This window comes from Sciurus carolinensis, chromosome 7 (assembly GCF_902686445.1).
Source record: "Sciurus carolinensis chromosome 7, mSciCar1.2, whole genome shotgun sequence".
Taxonomy (NCBI): Eukaryota; Metazoa; Chordata; class Mammalia; order Rodentia; family Sciuridae; genus Sciurus; species Sciurus carolinensis.
Window position 1 is genome coordinate 3,656,201 of NC_062219.1, and position 21,724 is coordinate 3,677,924.

Sequence of the window (21,724 nt, forward strand, 5' to 3'; positions counted from 1 at the left end):
ACTGTGTTAATGAGTTCTATGGTTTCTTTGGTTGGTTTTTGATTGGAAGATCTATCTAGTGGTGACAGCAGTACGTTAAAGTCACCCAGAATTATTGTGTTGTTGTCCATTTGATTCCTGAAATTAAGAAGGATTTGTTTGATGTACAGGGATACACCATTGTTTGGGGCATAAATATTTACTATTGTTATGTCTTCCTGATTTATGGTTCCCTTAAGCAGTATGAAATGTCCTTCTTTATCCCTCTGACAACTTTGGCTCAAAGTCCACTTTATCTGATATAAGGATGGAAACCTCTGCTGTTTTACTGAGTCCATGTGTGTGGTAGGTTTTTCCCCATCCTTTTACCTTTTGTCTGTGGATGTCTTTTTCTATGAGATGAGTCTCTTGCAAGCAGCATATTGTTGGGTCTTTCTTTTTAATCCATTCTGCCAGTCTGTGTCTTTTAATTGATGAGTTTAGACCATTAACGTTCAGGGTTATTATTGAGATATGATTCGTATTCCCAGTCATTTGGCTTATTTTTGGTTTTTAAGTTGGCTTAGTTTCTCCTTTGAATGGTTTTTCTCTAAGATAGTTCTTCCCTTTGCTGACCTACATTGTTGTTTTTCATTTCCTCCTCATGGAATATTTTGTTGAGAATATTCTGCAGCACAGGCTTTCTATTTGTAAATTCTTTTAACTTTTGTTTATCATGGAAGGATTTTATTTCATCTTCAAATCTGAAGGTTAGTTTTGTTGCGTGTAGGATTCTTGGTTGGCAACCATGTTCTTTCAGAGCTTGAAATATGTTGTTCCAGGCCCTTCTAGCTTTTAGAGTCTGGGTTGAGAAGTCAGCTGCTATTTGTATTGGTCTCCCCCTATGTGTAATCTGATGCTTTTCTCTCGTGGCCTTCAGAATCCTATCTTTATTTTGAATGTTAGGCATTTTCATTGTCATGTGCCTTGGTGTGGATCTGTTGTGATTTTGTGCATTTGGTGTTCTATAAGCCTCTTGTATTTGATTTTCCATTTCATTCTTCAGGTTTGGGAAATTTTCTGATAGTATTTCATTGAATAGGTTGTTCATTCCTTTGGTTTGTATCTCTGTACCTTCCTCAATCCCAGTAATTCTTAAATTTGGTCTTTTCATGATGTCCCATAGTTCTTGGAGATTCTGTTCATGATTTCTTACCATCTTCTCTGTTTGGACAACTTTATTTTCAAAATTAAATATTTTGTCTTCATTGTCTGAGGTTCTGTCTTCCAAGTGGTCTAGTCTGTTGGTGATGCTTTCCATTGTTTTTATTTGGTTTTTTGTTTCCTTCATTTCAAGGATTTCCATTTGTTTGTTTGTTTGTTTGTTTTTTTTGAGACTCTATCTCTTTGTTGAAATTATCTTTTGCTTCCTGCACTTGCTCTTTCAGCTTATTGGTATTGTCATTCATCGCCTGCATTTGCTCTCTTATCTCATCCTTTGCTTCACGAATCATCTTAATCATGTATAACCTGAAGTCATTTTCTGACATTTCTTCTAACATACTGTCATTGGATTATATTAATATAGAATCTAGATTTGTTTGGATCATTTTCTTCCCTTGTTTTTACATGTTGTTCATGTATCTTCCCCTCTAGCAGTGCAGATCTGGGGTATTTCAGATTTCCCCCATAGGCTTATAGTAGCCCTATAGGTTTCCAAAACCTTTTCTTTAAGGGGAGATCAATATTAGCCGTGCCCAATTCAGACACTATGCAATCCTAGACCAAATAGCCCCTATGAGGACAATAACAAAATTGTCATAATAAACAGAATGAGTTTAACTATTATCTTCAGTAAAAGAAACAGATTTGCAATACGGTCTGCAGTTTCTAATGGAGGACAAAGAGGATGCAGAGGGATGTAGAATGTGGCTGTTAATGGGATAAGAAAAGAATATACAGAAGTTCTAGATAATAGAAAGGGTGAGAGTGTAATCAAAGAAATTGGATGTTAGCATGCAAAAAAAGGAGAAAGAGACTCCGAGGGAACAGGTAAACAAAAGGAAAAGAGAGCAAGAAAAGTTAAGAAATAAAAACTTAAAATTTTTCAATAAGGAGAAAAAACAAAAGAGAAAATATACAGTATAACAGTCATATAGTAATGAAACCTCCCAGGGTTCAGTAGCCTGATGCATGAGAGGTACCTGACATTGAGCTTCAAGTCTCCAGCAGGCGTCTCAGGATGGGATTTGCCCCACCTAAAGATCAGAGCTATGGCTTCCAGGATTATCCAAGATGGCTGCTTTGGCTTCCAAATGTGTTGGCAAATGGGGAGCTGCAGCTCAGGGTGTGGACGTGGTCAGCTGGAGGTCCTGGAGGCGGGGTGTGGTTGGTCAGGCAGGGGTCCTGGAGGTCGGGTGTGTTTGGTGTGGTTGCAGGATCCTGGAGGCTGGGTGCAGTCGGTCTGGGGTCCCGGTGATAGGGCGCAGTCAGTTGGTCTGGGGGTCCTGGTGGCAGGGAGCAGTCAGTCGATGTGAGGGTCCCAGAGGCAGGGAGTGATCGGTCAATCCGAGGGTTCCTGGAGACGGGGCTCAGTCAGTCTGGCCAGGGGTCCTATGGGGTCTGGCTGTTGTCTCAAAATGGCATCAGCCACGTGTACTGTAGGTACTGCAGGTACTGTAACAGTGAACTTCCAGGCAACAGCAGGCAGCTGGTGCTCCACTGGTGGTTGGCAATCAGTTTGTTGACTGTTGTCAGACAATGGGGAGGTGAACCTCGTGCGTTGGGTGATGGATAGGTGTAAGGCAGGTGATGGACAGGCGAGGCAGGCAAATGGTGGATGATAGGCACCTGCCAGTGAGCAATCTACACTCAAAAAAGACATTGTTGATACGCTGGTAGATTGCAGGTGGTCACAGCAGACAAATGGGGTAAACAGCAGGGGATCGATAAGCAACAAAAACTCGGGATACTGTATCTTTAGTGCAAATTTTTAGGTAAATTGTTAGGACTGTTGTCAAAGCTCAGAAAACCTGCCTCAGAGTGCTGTCATTTATAAGATAGAACATTTTTAGGGCTTTTCAAGTTTTCTTTGGAGTGAAAACATACATTAACATACATGCATCAGTCACTGGCGCCCAGTGTCCCCACTTGGGATGGGTTGTACAAGAGGTGCTAGGTGTATGTCCGGGAGGACAAGCAATGTTTTACCTGTGCATGGAAGTGACTGGGAAGCTCATAAATGTGTCCCACTAAATCCACATTAAATACGTCCCCAACTTAATGATTTTATCTGGATCCTGAAAATATGATGGTCATTCTAGTGTTGCTTAACATAAGTGGAAGGGGTTCAGCAGATCAGAGTGAAAAGAGAGAGATGCCTTAACCACGGGTGTTAAGATGTGTTTCTTTTGGCAAATTTTACAGTTAACTTTGAAGCACACTGCTTGGGCTCTCCCCAAGCCTGAAAAGTCACCTACAACGCAGACTTTGTTGGCCAATTCTATTGCCTCCTGGTCATTCTACTTCTAGGCATACAATTGTTTAGTCCACCTGTATACAGCAGGTTTCTGGAGAACATTTTCACATCGCTTATTTTAAGATCTTGGTTTAACGAGGTCTGGATTTTATTTTTTCACTCAGTTTCTTCCTACCCTCTTGAATATTACTAATTATAGTGAACACATTATAATCTTTCTGTAGAAAACTTAATTTTAACAATTTTATTGGTGTGAAAAAGCATATATTCTTCTTGGACAGTAATAGCTGCCTCCCAGAGGCAGCGCTGTAGGCAGGGGTGACCTGAGTAGTGGCAAACGCGGCTGCAGGTCTACTTAGCTTCCTCATGGTGGCAGTAGGTCAGCACTGTGTGCTGAGAACACACTGAATGCCTTCACTGGGTTAGAATCCATTTACGTCTGTCAAATGCGGAAGTACTTGCAGTGTGTTCTAGTCTGTTCTTAAATGCCACTGATGTCAATGTGAAAGTGTTCTATAACTTTTCAAATACCCAAATGTCAGTTTCATGCTAAGTTACGGAAACTGACTAAACGTCTCACCCTCATCTTTTATCCTTGCTATGCAAAGTCCCTTCCATTTCAGTAAAGGTCTTTGATCCCAGTGACACATTAGTATCATTTTAACTTGTGCCCTCTTTTCATCCTTCCATTTAAATTGCTCTGTTCTCATGATTCATGGATCTGAATGAAGAATATTTTGGGCAGGCTTTTTGATCAGACAGTTTTATATTTAAATTTGGGAACTGCCACTAAATATTTTCCTGAATAACTTCATTTACTTACTTGACCATAATTTCTGGAGTCTGTTTCCTTATGACTAAAATGAATAAAATCTGCTTCACAAGACTGATGTAAGGACCAGCACCTGACACGTCATTCACAGAATCACAGCTGTAGATATTAAAAATGATCTTAGAAACATCTGACTCTTTGTTTTTTCTGCATTCAGTTCTGTGCATCCTAACACTTGTGTAGATTCATGTACACGCCACCAAATGCAGAGCACAGAGCACACTCATGCTGCTCCTCATAGTGACACCCTGTGCATACAGCTGTGAATGTCAGCCCATTTGTTCTTGCTCACTCTCTGCCTTTTCCACGTGACAGTGCTTGTGTTGTGTTTACCAAGCTTCTGACCTTGTGCAGCATTGCCACGTGGGTGTGTTGAATGCTCATTTGAAAGAACAGAGATTAAATGGGGAAAGGAATAATTCAGAAGCACTGCAGGTCTCAGGTGAGACTGATACATATATGTATACCCACACATACACAAAACTTTGTATTTCTAACACATTATATTAAAAATACAGTTCTTCATATTAACTGAAAACTGAAGTCTTTAGAGTAATTATATTATTTAATCATATTAAATAATAAAATAGTAATTATATATAATTAGTTATATATAATGATAATATAGTAATTATAATATGTAAATAATTATATTATTTCTTGCTCTTACCATAGAAAATTAGTCTGTTTTCAGTACCCTAGAATGCATTATCTAAAGGTAGGTTTTATTATATTTTTCTGTGGTCTTGTAGCTGTGGATAAGAACATGGTAAGGAGAATAATAATTATGTAATTTGAAGTGCAGAATGCTTTTTTAGGAAGAAATCCTGTTCAGTTTTCCCCACTGATTTCATTTGTATAAGTAGAGAAGAAATCTGTAGCCTGTTTGGAAGCCCCATGGGCTCTCCTGGGGACCTCCCTCCCGCACAGTAATGGAAGTTACTTTTGGACCTGTGAAAGCTGCTTACAATTGCCCTGGCATTTGTAACATGTGAGGTGGTACCACATTGTCAGTGTGTTCCTATTTTGGGCAGAAGCACTGCTGTCAAGTAAGTTTTTATGCACACTAGTGGTTGAAAGTTCTTTGATCTGGATCAACAAAAATGGGTGATAGAACTTCTTTGAGATGTGTGCACTTCTTTGGAAATAATGTCACTCAGAAGTAAGGAGGAGACTTGGAGACTTTGAAGGAGGTTTGCTTTGAAGGAGAGGTGAAAGGAAGTTGTATCAGGAAGGAGAGGTTTTTGCTTTTAACATGGAAGAAGAAAGGGACTGTTCATATGTGGATGGGGAATATTTCATTAAGGGAATTTATTGATGCGGGGTGGGGGGAGTGGATTGCTGGAGGGGTGCCCTTGACCGGGTGAGAGATTGGCATGTAGCACCAAGTTGAGGGCTGACCATAGGTAGGAGGAAACACATTGAATCCCTGGATGCATTAGTGCAGGTGGTGGTGGGAGAGTGTGGGAATGTTCCCAGATCACTTCTCATTCTCACTGCACATGGGGAGGCTGGGTGAGAGGTATCGGAAGTTTGAAAAAAGGGCAAAAGGTGGGAAATAGTCATCTGCAATTGCCAGGTGTCTTCTTTGTATTTTGATGTGGCAGCATTGATGGCCCTCTGGGGATGCAGGTCGTGCCTTCATATGGAGCACCAGTCAGCCTGATAAAGTAGGCATTCGGTCCCACCTGACCAGGGTCATGGTTTTGCCAAGTCAGTGGACTGTGGAATGCTGGGAGAGCAAGTAGCAGTGAGGGAGGGATTGTGGGTGCGCTGGAGTTTCAACTGGGTGAGTTAGGAAGGGAGGGCCGTAGGGCTTAACAGAGAAAGGGATAATAGGAGGTGGCAGGGCTCTTGTGCAGCTCAGTCCCACTGGTGCCCACACGGGTGTCAGTACAGTGGACCTTGCTGAAAGTGAGTGCTGCACTGTACTCCTTGGATGCTGCCTCCCTTGGCCTCCTTCTGTCAGAAGATGGAAGTGGAGGTTAGTGTGGGGCATGTGTGCCGGGGAGTTCTCATGGGATAGACACACGTGATGGGCGGGAAAGGAGGGAAGGAACGGAAACAGGAGAGAAGGCAGCATGGGCGCTAGAGGGGAGGCTCAGCAGGGACTTCTCCACAGCACAGCCTCCCCGATGGAGTTCTGCAGTAGGTGAGCCACGGGGTCACTGAGAAGTGGTGGCATCCTCCACTGCTTCACTGGAGGCAGTCCTGGAAGAGTTGGGCTTTCAGAACAGCCTTCTCAGCAAGCAGGGAAGAAGTCCTTCCTGGCAGAGGGCTCTGCGTGGTACATCGCAGCATCGACCACAGAAACCAGGTCAGAGGCCATGGAGAGTGCTGTGAAATCCACTTGCAGCCAATCTTTTAGAAACTATTTTGGTGTATTATTTGAAAAGGTATGTGATTATTTCAAAGACCTATAAAATATCCTCCCTTTCCCAACTACTTGTTTTTGAGATCAAATGTTCCTCATATATTTCATTCAAAATCATATGTCACTAAAGATTCAATTGCACAAGGTTAGAGAATCCAACTTCTTAAAATTAAGCCAAACTTTAAAGATTCACAAAAATATGAAACAGTTTCCCTTTCCCCGTTATTTTATTTTATTTTGGAAAGTAATTCTTTTATTTTGGAAAGTAATTATTTTAAATAAAAATATGTATGTTATGAGTAATGGATTTATTATTTTTCAATAAATTAATAAGCATGCACTTTAAAATACCCAGTCTTAAAGTTATACTAAATATAAATATTGTACTTATTAAAATACAAATAAAACTCTGCATTCATATTAATGTTTAAGTGTATAAAGGGGTATGAAGACTGCAATTTAAGAATTTTCCAGATTTCCCATGAGTGGCTCTTAATGTAAGACTAAAGTTCTTTAAGAAATTATGGTCTATGGCCAGGCACAGTGGTGCAGGGCTGAAATTATCAGCTGCTCTGGTAACTGAGGCAGGATGATCGCAAATTCAGAACCAGCCTTAGCAACGTAGAAATGCCCAAACAACTTAGCAAGACACTGTTTCAAAATAAAAAAAAACGGGCTGGAGATGTGGTTCAGTGGTTAAGGCCTTTGGGTTCGATTCCTGATACCAAAAAAAAAGAAATAATGGTCTATGAAAGAAAACTTCTAAACACTATGTAATTACTTAATTTAATAAAGCTGTTCATAATGTATATATTCATTTAATTTCCTCAGTTCTATATTAACATTTTATTATTTTCTGACATTGTTAGATATAAAAATATGATGTATTTGTCTAAATTCAGGGCATTTTTGATAATTGAAGACCATTTCAGTATATTGGTGACATTTTTCTTTGTTCAAATTCATTAATATTCCCATCTTAACAGACAACTTGGTTTGCAAATCTAAAAGTGTGTGAGAGGGGATGTTTGGGAAATTACTATTAAAAGTTTTAAAATATTTTTTCATAAAACTTGCAATCAGTGTATATCACTACACAATTAATTTCCATCACACTAGCAATGCTTAGTGCTTGCTTACTGCCCTTTCATGAAAATAATCTATCAGATAGTTAATATTCTCCTTGAAAATCTCTCATATAATTAGCCCACCGCTCAGGTGAATTATCTAGTATAAATATATTTTCTCCTATTATATTATATTTCTTTAACTTTATTTATAAGATAATTAAATCTTTACCAAACCTCTTCATTCACTGGATATCTTTTGACATCATAAAATGAAACATGAGTTGTGTTGTATAGTCTGAATTTTATCTACTCTGATAATTTTCATTGTTTTGAAAGACAATTTATGATAAAACTAGACTTAAAGCAAATTTGTAGTTGGCTACTAAATATTTGTAGGTCTGCTATCAATTAAGAAATATTAATGTAGTGCTGCTTTTCATGTAAGTGAGCTCTTGTTCACAATTCAATTTTTAATTCTAGAGCACTTAAGAATTGCTCCAACATTTCCCCAACCTGTTCAGAGTAGATCTGTGAAATAAATGCTATTTATTTTATTTTGCTTTATTTTTATTGAAAGTTTTATAGCATGTATAGTATCTATTTAATGTGTGGTATTTCCATACATGCATGTAGCATGCACTGATCATATCCATTCACCCTTTATTTTAAAGACTTTTAAAGTGTTTCAAGGATGCAGCTGTGTAGGTTTATACAAATTACAGAAATTACTTAACTTTCTCACAGTGTCTTGTGTACTCAGAATTATACAAATTAATGCACTTGATGACAAATATAAATAGAAGGAATCACTGGGATATTGGAGAGACTTGCTTTAGATGATCCAACTGATAAATTCACAAGAATTTGATGAACTAGCTGATAGTTAAGTCGGTGGCTTGAAGTCAGCTATGGTAATTTTAAATCACAGAAATCAGCAAATGCTACAAATCAGGGTTTTTAAATTTTCCTCAGGGGGAGCTGATTATTAAATTTCAATTAACACAATGTTTAAGTTTTCCAATTTTGGCTCATTACAAGCTACTGACCATGAGGGTCACCCAATAAGAATTTAAAAAAGAAAGAGATGCATAGTTGCACAGTACAATGTAGTATTTCCACCATACAAACCAGTAGACCTGACCTCCAGATCGTAGATAATAGTAAAATATTACATAATAATCAGACAGTGGGGGGTTGTAATGATTTGTTATCTTTGAAAAATAATCTATGTAATTTTAATTTTATATAATATAATTTTCAGTAATGGTTATATTTTTAATAATGGTTAATATTTAACAACCATATCACAAAACTCCTAAAAATTTAAAAATTAGATTGTGGAAGCTTAATTCAGGCTGATTTCAGCACACCATTGGTATATTTATACCACAGATTGGCAAATGCCACAGATCAGAACCTAATGTCTTCAGAGAGACCCTAGTAAAATATTTGCCAGTCCTCTATTGGAAATAAACTCAACAATATTTCAGAATATCTCCTGAAAGAATACCATCCAAAAGAAGAAATATTGCCTAACTTGTGAGGACTTATACATATTTATTTCCTAAACCTATGACCACGAAAACATTTCAGAAATATGACAATACAAAGGATATGTCCCCAAAAAGTTGACAAAAACAGCTATTTCACTGCTCTGGAAATCATTGAAAGTAATGCAGTAATCCAAGAAAAGCATTAAAATATATGTTAACCACTGGGGGAACATGTGGTATTATGTGCCCTGGACCTGCTCTCATTAGCCCTGTCCCTGGATGGTCACAGAGCTTCTGACAAATTCCCTTCTACAACTGAAGGGACTCACTCAACTTAGAGTAGCAGGCAGTCTCTTTACCCTTCATCCCATGGTGTTTTAGAGTCAGTGACTGGGGAACTGACCAGCAGTATGCCTCTTCTAACTCCATGTTTCAGTCAGGATCAGGATTAACCCTGTTCCTAACTGAGGATGAACATGTACAGTGGAGACTGGAGAAGGCCCCCATATTTTACAGCTCACCATGGTTGGTCCTTGGAACTGAACATAATCTGAACTCTGGATATGCTTCCTCACTGATGGATAGACCCATCTGCAGAGGATGGAGGAGAAACAACTTTATGCCAGAGTAGGATGATTTAAATGAAAGGAACAGATTCCTAGACAGATGCAGATCACCAGAACTCAACAAGTACAAAGCCTGATCATCAGACCGGTAGTAATATTTAAGATGTTTAATTCTACCCACAACAAAATGCCTGGTCCCAGGTCACCATCCTAGTGAATTCTGTTAAAAATTTACCAAAGAATAATATGGACCCATTGCAAACTCAGAAAATAAAGGAGAAGGAAAATCTTCCTAACTTATTCTGTGAGTCCTCTGTTGCCCTGTTATCAAAGTCAACTAAGATATCACAGGAAACTATAGATCAGAGTTCTTCATGAACATAGATACAGTAATCTTTAAATAAAAGTAAGAAAATCAAACCCAATGACATATTAAAAAGATAATGCAGGATAAATATCTCTTACCTAAAATGCTTAGGACCAGTGGTGTTTCAGATTGTGAAGGTTTTTTGGATTTTGGAATATTGGCGTAGACTTTAGAGGTTGAGCATCTTTAATCTGAAAGTCCAAACCTGAAATGGTTCAGAATCTGAACTCCAACACTTGAAAGATATTGGGCCCCTTAGGATTTCAAATTTTCAGAGTAGATACTTGTATGAATCACCAAGTAGAATTTATTCCTGGAATACAAAGTTCATTTTATATCAATAAGTCTATTTAATGGAATGGGCCATATTAATAAAAGTACAACCTTCTCATACATGATCATCTCAGTTAATACTATAGAAAAGCATCTGACAAAACTGAATACACATTCATGATAAAAACTCCCAGCAAAATAGAAGGTAGCTTTTTAATTTGAACAAATAGGCAAAGAAATAACCCAAATTGGATTGGAAGAACTGAAACTGACTTGTCACAAATGACAGGTTTTTCTATGTAGAAAATTCCAGATACTCCATAGAAAACTAATAAACGAGTTATCAAGGACTCAGAATATATGGCTATGCAGAACTCAGTTGTATATCTATGTATGAAAAATGGAACATCTGAAAGAAATTAAGAAAATGATTATGATTCACAATAATATCAAAAAATAAATTCTTAGAAACAAATTTAGCCAAAGAAGTGTAAAATTTGTACAGTGAAAACTGTAAAACATTGCTGAAAGAAATGAAAGAATCTTCATGGAGACAGATTTCATGTTCATGAACTACAAGATTCAGTATTGTCAAGGTGACAGTTCCCCCAGAGTGATCCAGTGCACTCCTCAAAAGCCAGGCAGATCTTTTTGTAGAAACTGAGTAGCCATTTGTAACCTACATAATGCAGTGCAAAGGAACAGCAGAGCCATGGTAATCATTGACAATGAAGGTTCCGAAGAGGACGTGAAAGCATGATTCCAGTGTTTACTGTGTGAACGCTGCAAGATTGGTGCTGCCACAGAGGGACACGAGATCAACAAAACACAGAGTCGAGAAGTAAATTGGCCAACTGATTGTCAACAAAGACACCAAAGAAATTTGAGCGGAGTGTTGCTGGTAAGGAGCAATTGGATCTCCATATGTAGGAAAAAGGAAGAAAACTGTACCTCTTCCTCAGATCATATGATAATTGAATATGGGCCATGTGCCTAACTTAAGAGCTAAATTCTAAAATTTCTAAGGAAAAAATGGGATAAAAATCATCATCTTGGGTGGGGAAGATTTCTTACATATGCCACCAAAAGTATAATGCCTAAAATTAAAAAAAAATCATTAAACAACTTCACTAAGGACTTGAACTCAGAATACATAAAAAATTCTTAAATAGGAAGGCACACGCCCAGTTTTTAAGAAGGCAACATAGTTGACTATTCATTATCTTGAAGATATATACGTGTCTAATGAAGGATGCTTAATATCATTGATTATTAGGAAATGCAATGAGAAACTATTCTGTTTCAGGCAGCTTTTTCGCTGCTGTGACTAAAAGACTTGACAAGAACATTTGTAGAGGAGGAAAAATGTATTTGGGGGTCATGGTTTCAGAGGGCTCAGTCAGTAGGCAGCCAGCTCCGTTCCTCGGGTGAGGCTGAACATGATGGCAGAAGAGTGTGGTGGAGGCAGCGGCTCACAGGATGATCAGGAAGCACAGGGTGCGACTCCACTCACCAGATACAAAACATATAAAGGCACGCCTCACACCCAAACTATAGCATATTCTATACTCTTAAATGTAATAAAACTGACAATAACAAGTGTGGTGAGGATACGGTTGAACTCTTAACACTTATGCCTGATTTTGGGGAAATGAAATAGTACAGGTACTTTGGAAAACAGTTTGTCCATTTCTTAAAAGTTATCAAAGTTATATTCACCATGTACTACTCCTGAGGATATACCAAGAGGGAAAGTATGCTCAAATCCAGAAACATACATGACTCTTCATAGCAGCATCAGTCTCTACAGCTGTCTCCAAATGGACATAATTCCAGTGGACATCATGTGGTGAGTGGGTAAAGTAAATGTGACATGCCCATGAAATGTGAGGTCATGAGGCCTTCATTAGATGACGCAGCAGTGAGGAACAAATGCGTGTTCCAGCACGGGTGAGTCTCAGTGACAACACGCCAACTGAAAGGAACCAGAAGTCATCGGTGCACATCGTGAGAGCAGTACAGTAAGAGCAGGTCTGAGGAGGGAGCCGTGTCACTGCAGAAGGCTGGGCCGTGGGTAGACAAGGGATTATGTGGAGATGGCCAAGGGGGAGCTCTCTGCTGGCACTAGAAATGTTCTGAAACTGGATTCGTGTGCTGCTTACAGTTGTGTGAACTCACTGAAGTATGCACATACAGGAGTGACTGCTATGTGTACAAATTAGAACTCGTTAAAGCCGTGGATGCAAAAATACAGGGAACTGTCCCTACTTCAGATGGTGACCAGACCAAGGGCTATGGAGGACGTGGAGGCCCTGAGCTTATTAGATGTCACTGTCAAGGTGAAAACTTGTATAGGAGTCAAATTGCAAGCAACTCGTGCACCAGAGGTGAATGGACTTAGAGTAGTGTGCCCAACGTGCAGTGGGTACTATTCTGCAAGAAAAAGAGTAAGTTATGGATGCAGGCAGCAGCATGGATAGATCTTGAACAGTCATGCTAGGTAAAAGAGGCAAGACATAGATGAGGACTTTTCTATGTGTTGTGTTCATACAAAACCTAGGCATTGCAGTAGGTGTTGCTTGGGAATGGGAATCTGGAGGGATGACAAAGGTCTGTGGGCGTGTTTTTTGATGTATGTGTTAATTGTGACAGTGACTTCACATATATTCACACATTCAAATCTGTCATCTTGTTCACTTTAAACATGCATGTCAGTTATGCATGGATAAGACTTCCTTATATTGAAAAATATAAGGGATGACCTTTTTAATACATGCTATTTTTAAGTTTGAGAAAAACCTCTTTCTTATTCCTGGGCTTTATATAATTGTATTCCTTGAAGTAGTTATTCAAGTGGTTTTCTTTAATATGCATACACTTTTTGAGGTTGTTTAAAGTCTAAAGAAAATGTTTTATTTGAAGTACTATTTTGTACATCTTTATCAATAACAAATTTTATTAGTAAGGCAACTTTAAAACTTGCATAAGATTTTCAGAATCCTCTTTTAAAGGGAACAAAAAACTAAAAAATATTTGAATTATCTTAAAGGTACCCCAAATAAAACAATAGGGCTCATAACAAGACGAAAAAGGGAACTAAAAATCATTCTGCTGTAATTCTGCATTCCTTTTTTTTTGTTATATTAATTTTTGAAATTAATAGTGATAGGGATCCAGACAAATCTGGAAGGAGATGGGACAAATCCTTGGTCAATGCTGAACTCTCTAAAGGGACTTGCTGAACTTGGGATTGGTGTGGTTGGACACTGGTGCCTGTGGTGTCCATCTTCTGGGTGAATCATAAAAGTAAGAGTCTCATGACACATGCTTATAAGGGAAAAATGAGCATTAATTTATAAGTACTTTGCTATCTCATTTCATCCTCCCGACAGTCCCAAGGGGTAGGATATCAGTAAACTTTATTCTTCAGTTTCTAGATCTTTCCTTTTGCAGTGTCCTCCTGCGTCATCCTGGCACAGGGAAGTACAGGTATCAGTCAATTCCAAGCAGATGTCCAGCTTGCCCATGCTGCAGGAACAAAGCACATAGGCTTCATTCCTTTACCAATTCCTTCCACACAAATTTGGATCCTTGTGAGAGTTCCTGCTCAGTCTTTCTGGGCTCTTGTCAGGCATGCTGAGATGCAAGACAAAGTTCCAGTCCCAGCCTGATACAGAGGTGCTAGATGGGGAAACAAAAAGGTCTAATTGTTAAGACTGCAGGGAAGGAACACACTTTTAGCCAACCAGAACTCTTCCAAGAATTGCTAGCGGGGCTTGCCCATGGCATAGGTTCTAAAGGGCTAAAGCTCCTGGCCCCATCTGTACTGTTTAGGGTCACTGGGAGCTGTGATTCCTGGATAGAGGCACCAGGCGTTGCAATGAGAGGAAATAGGCCTAAGAGACAGCCTGGGTCACAATGACAGTATTTCAAGTGTACTGGAATAAACTTCAGAGAAATTATGTCACTTACAGCTGATTAGAATAAAAGTACAAATCAAGAAGATCTGGAAACACACTGGAATATTTTACAGCTTTTTGAGTGACAAAGAACATAGTCTTACTATAGTTTAAAATGCTTGAAATCAAGTCTGAAGGTAGAATTGGTAGGTTTCAGAAGTTTTCCTGAGATTGCGTTCTTCTCAATCAAAGTGTTCTCAAGAACTATAATTTTCATTTTCACCAAATCAGACAATGCGTTTTTACACGGAAGTGATACTGTGTTGGATATGCCCACAAGTGATCACATAGCTAGTATTACTGTTCATCTGTGCTTTCAATTATGCATTATTCAAAAACTCTTTCACAGGAAATTAACCTCTATCTAACTGTTTCCTTTGTGGGAATAGTCCATATTTTTTAAAGAGTGAAAATATTAAAGATACGCATCCCGTAATAGCATCATGGTGTTGCTTATAGACAGAAATTACTGAAATCAAATTAAATATCCATAAGGAAGGGGATACTGAATAAATCATGATATATTTATATTATGGAATGTTCTACATTAATTCAAAATATGGAGTTAGAAGTCTACAATTCATGGAAATATTCTTGCATTTTTAAGTGACAGAGTTAAACTGTAGTATAATGTATATAGTATTTAAATGCCATTTTAATTAGAGAAACAGCAAGTAATTGTATGGTTATGTTTACTCAGGAATGGAAAAAGTGAGGAAAAATACCTCCTAAACACTAATATTGGCTACCATTAGGGGATCAGTACACAATTAGAAAATAAAATTGAAAGTAGAGCAGTGATCTTCCTTTTTTTCACTATGTATTTAGCCTGGTTTATTAGTGTTTTTGTACCAAGTGAATGCATGTTACTTTAGAATATATGAAGGAGAATTTTATAGATTTTTTTCTTAGAATTCAAGATTTAAAATAGTTTTTATGCCAGTCAAATTTTGAATACAACTAGTGTCCACACTGCCCCTTCTGAAACACACGCAGAGCTTGTGGATGCATGCTCATTTTTTCTGAGAGAAGATTTGTGGCATTTCCTCGAAAGAATATAGGCCCCCAACATAGTTATGAAGAATTCTTAGAGAAAATAGGACCGTTTAGAATGTGAGTGCTTGAGTAATGATGTGGGGAAAGACGTGGACAGAACTGAGCCATGGGTGCAAAGTCTGGCCAGCTGTTTACAACTGGCACCTATTCCATTACCATCCTTAGATTTTCCAGATGTCCCACCTGGTTTCCTTTTTCTGTCTGTATCCTGCCTATCTTGTCCCCAGTCCCAGAGAGTGGATTCACGAGGGCTTAACATCTGAGCTTGTCTGGTCGGTGAAGTGGGAGTTTTGGTCCCTTCTCTGACTTTGTCATGGCAGTGGCAGTCTCCAGGGATTATGCTCTTGCATGGGGTTGTTTTTTGTGCTGCCCTAATGCAAGCTACCAGGCCTCCCTGGCTCCAGTAAAGACATGAGTTCCCTGGCTCTCCTGTCTTATACTTTCCAACCAAACCAGTGACAACTGCAGCAAACTCCTGTTTGCTGAGCAATTGTCACTGTCTGGTGTTCCCTGCTTCTTCAGATTCTTGAGCTGACATTGCCTTGTATCTGGAACTCCTGCTGTAATGGTTAATTTAAATTGTCAACTTGATTGGATTAAGAGATGCCAGAGATTAAGAGGCTTCTGGGTATGTCAGTCAGGGTGTGTCTAGGAATGATTAGCATGTGGGATGATGAACTGAAGTGGAGACCCTCTGTAAGTGTGGGCAGCTCTGTTCAATAGGCTGGAGGCTTCAGTGGAATAAAAGTTGGAAGAACAAGGAAACAGCAGCAGATGCAAGCTGGATTCTTTTTGAAGGGGTTCTTGATTGCCGCTGCAATTGCTTGAGGATTTCAGACTCTCGCTCTTTTACCCTTCCAAAATGGACTCTACCAGTGATTCTCCAGGGAGTTTCCAGAAGCCTTCGGTCTCAGACTGGGGTAGCATCATAGATCCCTCTTATTCTGAGGCATCAGCATCTTGGACTGTGCAGCTACTGGTTCTTCCAGCTCTCTAGCCTGTAGATAGCCATTGTGGACTATCCAGCTTCTGATAGTGGAAGCCAATCTATTTTTTAAAAATCCCCTTTTTATAATCATACTTCCTGTTGATTCTGTTCCTCTAGAGAACCCTGACTAATACACCCACCATCTTTGCTTTTTGAAACTCGAGGTCCATCTGGAGTTTCCCTAGATAGGATCCTCTGGTACTGACTATCAATCAACTGAATCTAGCATTTTTATGATTAGACTGAGTTTGGGAAGGAGAACTGCACCCCATTGTGGTTCCTCTGTTGCCCTGTTAAGCTGCCTCTTCCATTCCTCTACACTTTGGTCCTGTATACCAAGTGCTAAGTGCCGACTGATTACTTCAGTTATTTAATGGAAGCAAGCTTTTATGTGGCATTGGGAACACACAGCCACGGGGTATGGTGACCCCAGTGATAACTTGGACCAGCAGGAACGCCAGAAACTCTCTAGAAGTGATTTGTTTTACTCAGTAGTGATATGATTGGTTACTAGATGCCCAATCAGAAAGCTAGCACTGGACAAAATAGAGTTATCTCATGGAATGTGATTATTTAAGTTAGGAAGGAGATTATTTTACACATAGATGGAATGAATCAATGGTGAATGAGGAGGGCCATGGTGTGGAAATGTGGGTGGGCACTGGGGTCAGAGTTTGTATGGCTCCTGTTATATTAGACTGGACTATATGGTCTCTGAGGATCTTTTAGCTATAACATTTTTCATTTTGTAGATTAAAATTTTTAAATGGTTATTAAAGTATTAGTTTAGATGAAACATCCTACTGAGCAAAGGTTATGCTTTTAAAACATTTAACAAAGCAGTGATATTTGTTGAAACCAAACATTAGGGACTTAAATACGTTTGTTACTAGGGAGACACACACAGGTATGCATACAAGAGTGTGTCTATTAGCATTGTGTATAATTTTGGGAAGTCTATATGTGTTTGTGATTGGTTAAATCAAGTAAGATAATTTGGCCAGTGGAATGCAGCATAATGGTCTGTTGTTTACAGCATATATACAATGTAGCATGATTTTGTAACATAATCATAAAATGATTTAGGTACCTACGTTTAGGTACATATATTGATCATAATGTATTTTTAGTTTGAAAGAGCAAATTAAAATAGTTTATTTAGTATGACACTTAGGAAATAGGAATTATATTTATGTGTATTTAAGCACAGAAAAAATATAGGAGATAATTGAAATTTTTATGATCTTTAATTTTGTGTGGTATTGAGTGGCTTAAAATTTGCCTTTCTTTATTTGTATTTTAGCTTTTTTGCTGCTTTGACTAAAAGATATGACCAGCACAGTTGTTGAGGAGAAGTTTATTTGTGGACTCTTGGTTTCAGAGGTTTCAGTCCATAGACAGCAGTCTCCATTCTTTAGGGCTTGAGGTGAGGCTGAACCTCATGGTGGAAGAGTATGGTGGAGGGAAGCAAGAAGGGCACCCCACTAGTCTCTTCTAAAGAGAATTTTTACTTTTACCTCCTTGAGCCTGAGGTGGGTGTGGTCTTGCCAGCTCCTTAGATGCCCTCAAGCCATCTTTCTTATTGTCTCTGCACAGAGTCTTCAGGATTTCTTTAGTGGCAGTATTGTTGTTAACAACTGCAACTTCCTTTTCCCCAGTTTTACTCCTACCTTTCAAGTTCATGTTTTTGAGATCTTTCTGCTCCTGAATATCACAGTAAACTTGGCTAAAAGCCTCCATCAATACCCATGCCACTGCCAGAATGCTATGCTGCCCAGACATTCCTTCCACCACATTAAGAAGTTTATTGTTTTTAAAATCAGCCTCACAGGAAGTCTTAGGACATGGGCCAGAACAAACAGGAATGACCTCTAGTCCAAATTCCAAAAGAGTCCTCCTCTAAACCCTCTTGAGCCCTGTCTTCACTGTCCACCATCCTATGGGTATTCTGGTCTTCTGAGCTCCTACCAGTATTGATTGTTAAGCTCTGCTTACTACAATTTAAAGTGTTGATAGCTGGCACTGCTAAGCATCTCAGTATTCCTCCCACCAAATCCTAAAGAACTGAAAAAGCTTCTTAACTACATGACCAAGTTAGTCACAGCAAGAACCCCACTTCTGGTACCAATTTCTGTTTTAGTCAGCTTTTTTGCCACTGTGACTAAAGGACCCAACCAGAACGACTTAAGAAGGAAAAGTGTGTTTGGGGGCTCAAGGTGAGGCAAAACAACATAGTGGAAGAGTATGGTGAAGGAAGCAGCTCACATGATGATCAGGGAGCAGAGAGACAGAACTCCACTCGCCAGATACAAATATATACCCCAAAGCCATACCCTCAATACCCGACCTCCTCCAGCCACATCCCACCTGCCTTCATTTACCCCTCAATTAATCCCATCAGGTGATTACTTCCATGATTGGGTTAAGGCTTTCATAATTCATTCATTTCTCCTCCGAACCTTCTTGCATTATCTCACGCGTGAGCTTTTTGGGGACACCTCACATCCAAACCATAACAGGTATTTTCAGATATTCGCAGTGTAGTCATCACAGTCTTATAAATATACAAATAATATATGCCTACCAAATCTTTATTTAAGGATTTGATTATAGATGACTAGATTTAAAGACAGTTGCTGATTTAGACTGTTTTGTTCACCATTTCCATTTACTTATGAATGATAACAATGGAGTAAAAGTTGTACATAAACTAGGAGAATATAAAATCCTTTCTGTTCCTTATTGAATCCTGGAGAAGTGCTGTTCTACTCTATCTACATTTGGTTGGTGTACAAACATATGGATCTAATGTTATTCTTCCTCAGAATTTGAAATAGCTTATCAAAACTCTTTGTCATTTTGTATCTTCATCTCAGAGTATCAGTGCACATTCTATCTTTTCTTTCAAATCCTGGCCACCAGCTCTTTCCCTTTATAGTGTAAGTGACTATTTTGGTTTGAATGTGAGCTATCCCCCAAAAGCTCATGTGTGAGACAATGCAAGAACACTCAGAGGTGAAATGATTGAGTTATAGGAGCCTTAACCCAGTCAGTGAATTAATCCCCTCATGGGGATCAACTGAGTGATAATTGAAGGCAGTTAGGGTGTGGCTAGAGAAGGTGGGTCCTTGGGGGTGTGCTTTTGGGGCATAAATTTTGTATCTGGCAAATGAAGTCCCTCTCTGCTTCCTAATTTGATGTCTTAAGCCACTGTCCTCCACAACACTCTCCCACCGTGATGTTCTGCTTCAGCTTGAGCCCCCAGTAATGGACCCGTCTGACTGTGGACTGAGACTTCTGAAACTGTGAGTCCCCAAATATACCTTTCCTCCTTAAAATTGCTGTTGTCAGGTCTTCCAGTCACAGTAGTGAAAAAGCTGACTAAAACAGTGATATTTTGACTTCAAACCTCCAGGTTATCTTTATATTCAGACATCTGGTTTCCATTTCTGTAGTACTGAAGTTTCTGAAATGTATTATCTATGTAATTTTGTATTTGGAAATATTCATTTCAATTGTTTACTAATATTGAGTGACATTTTATCAGCACTTTATGAAAATATTTTTATAAGTTGGAAGAATATATAATGTCATAAATTCTTACAGAGGTTTGTATAAATTTTCTATTCAATATGGTAGTGGCTTCAGTTCTATTATATGGGCAAACATTTTATTATAAATTTATGGTCTGGTCAATATAAAATTTTAGAATTAAAATTCAGTTCACTCAGGAAGGATACAAACTTAGCATTCATTGAATAAATATTCATAATCACCCTAATTATACCCATGGATAAACTTATCTACTATAGCTGGTTATATGTGCAGTTGTTCATTCAACAGGTATTTATCCAGTTGCCTGTGTTGTATGCTATATGTCTAGGCACTGATAATACAGAATTTTGCACATGAAAAACAATTATGCTCTCCTTGAAGTTTCATTGTTTGTGGATGAGGGGAAGACAGGCAATAATATAATAAACTAGTACATTGTTTATTATATTTGAGGCCATAAGAATTATGGGGACAGCCCAAGCCAGTTACGTTAAGGATGGTGAGAAGTGGGCACAGATGCTACCTTTCTTAGTGTTCTGGGCACACAGCTTGCTGTGTTGACCTTGAACAACATGGGCAGCTCAGGCAGGTGGTACTCCTGCATAATGGGAAGTTCTAAAGAATGTCATTTAGAACACAACAAGAAATGAAGAGGTAAAATGCCAAAATTTCAAACCCAAGGAAAGTGCTCGGGGTCAGAAGCTTGTGTGCCAAGAATTTATGTAAATCTTCTCAAACTTTATGTTGAGCTAAGGAGTTAAGCCATTCATGTGCATCTAGTTAACAGTGGAAGACAACACACAGTTAATGTCTGGTTTAGCGGGAGGGAGTGAAGCTGCAGTTTATTGAGAGCCAGCCTTGTGCATGAATGAATGTGTTAATATCATTTAATTTGAACATTATCTTAATAACCATGAGAAAAACAAGTTTGGAAAGGTCAAGAATGCCACTTTGGGTGGGTAAGTGAAGCTGAGGTTTGAGAAGAGATCTGCCCCTGACTCCAGTCCCAAATCTTTTATTTTCCTAAGTATTCTGCCTTCCTAACAGGGAAGGGATATATAAATGTTGAGAAAGACAGGTTAGTTCATCTGTTGCTCCTGCGAGGTCGAACTGGAAGCCGAGCTGGTCTTGGAAGACTTACTGTTCAAAGCAGCAGTCCCGTAGGCTGGGCCCTGTCCGTGCTGCTACTGAAGCAGGCGCCCGGGCGCTTCCCCTGCTGTACCAGCCTTTCAGTACTGCAGCGTGGCCCTCCCTTCCCACTGCCGGGGCCACAGGCCCTGCCCTCCCACCTGAAAGCACTCCCAACTTGCTATTATTATAATCCAGTCCCTTATGCTTATCATCTTCCATCTTTAGAATAAAGCTTCAAAGACAAGGGCTTTTTTTGTTTGTTCGTTTGTTTTCTTTTTGTGTTTTTTGATCTCTGAGGTTAACTGAAAGCATCAAGAATCATGCATGATCCCTATGTGCTTGGTAAATGCTGTTTGAAGGTAGGAAGGTTGTGAGTGAAGAGGGAGCAAACCCAGTCTGGAGCCCTACCAAGGCCAGGCTTGTTGGAGTGTGTGTCTTGTGTGCTACAGATTCCCTGTGGAATTTAGGAATGTTAGAATACTGTGCAGTGTGAAGAACACGGTGAGTTGAATAGTTCTGAAGGATAGCAGTGCAGCGAGTGAGTCTTTCCAGTGACCACAAGGACAGGGAGTCTCCTTGGATACACAATACTTCCCACATGTTACTCCTTGGTATTTTCTGAGA

General features: G+C 39.1%; 1 protein-coding gene across 4 annotated transcripts in view; it reads left to right on the forward strand.

Annotated features, from left to right (window-relative positions):
- The window catches only part of Pde10a (phosphodiesterase 10A), a 289,793-nt gene that overhangs the window by 142,690 nt on the left and 125,379 nt on the right, over nt 1–21,724 (forward strand). Inside the window, exon 1 of one of the 4 annotated variants that reach the window (XM_047559024.1) lies at nt 10,612–10,616. The exons of the other annotated variants lie outside the window; for them this stretch is intronic. The gene's annotated coding sequence lies outside the window, so the exon portion shown is untranslated. Of the gene's footprint in view, nt 1–10,611; nt 10,617–21,724 lie in introns of those variants that run through there. 4 annotated transcript variants of the gene reach the window in all.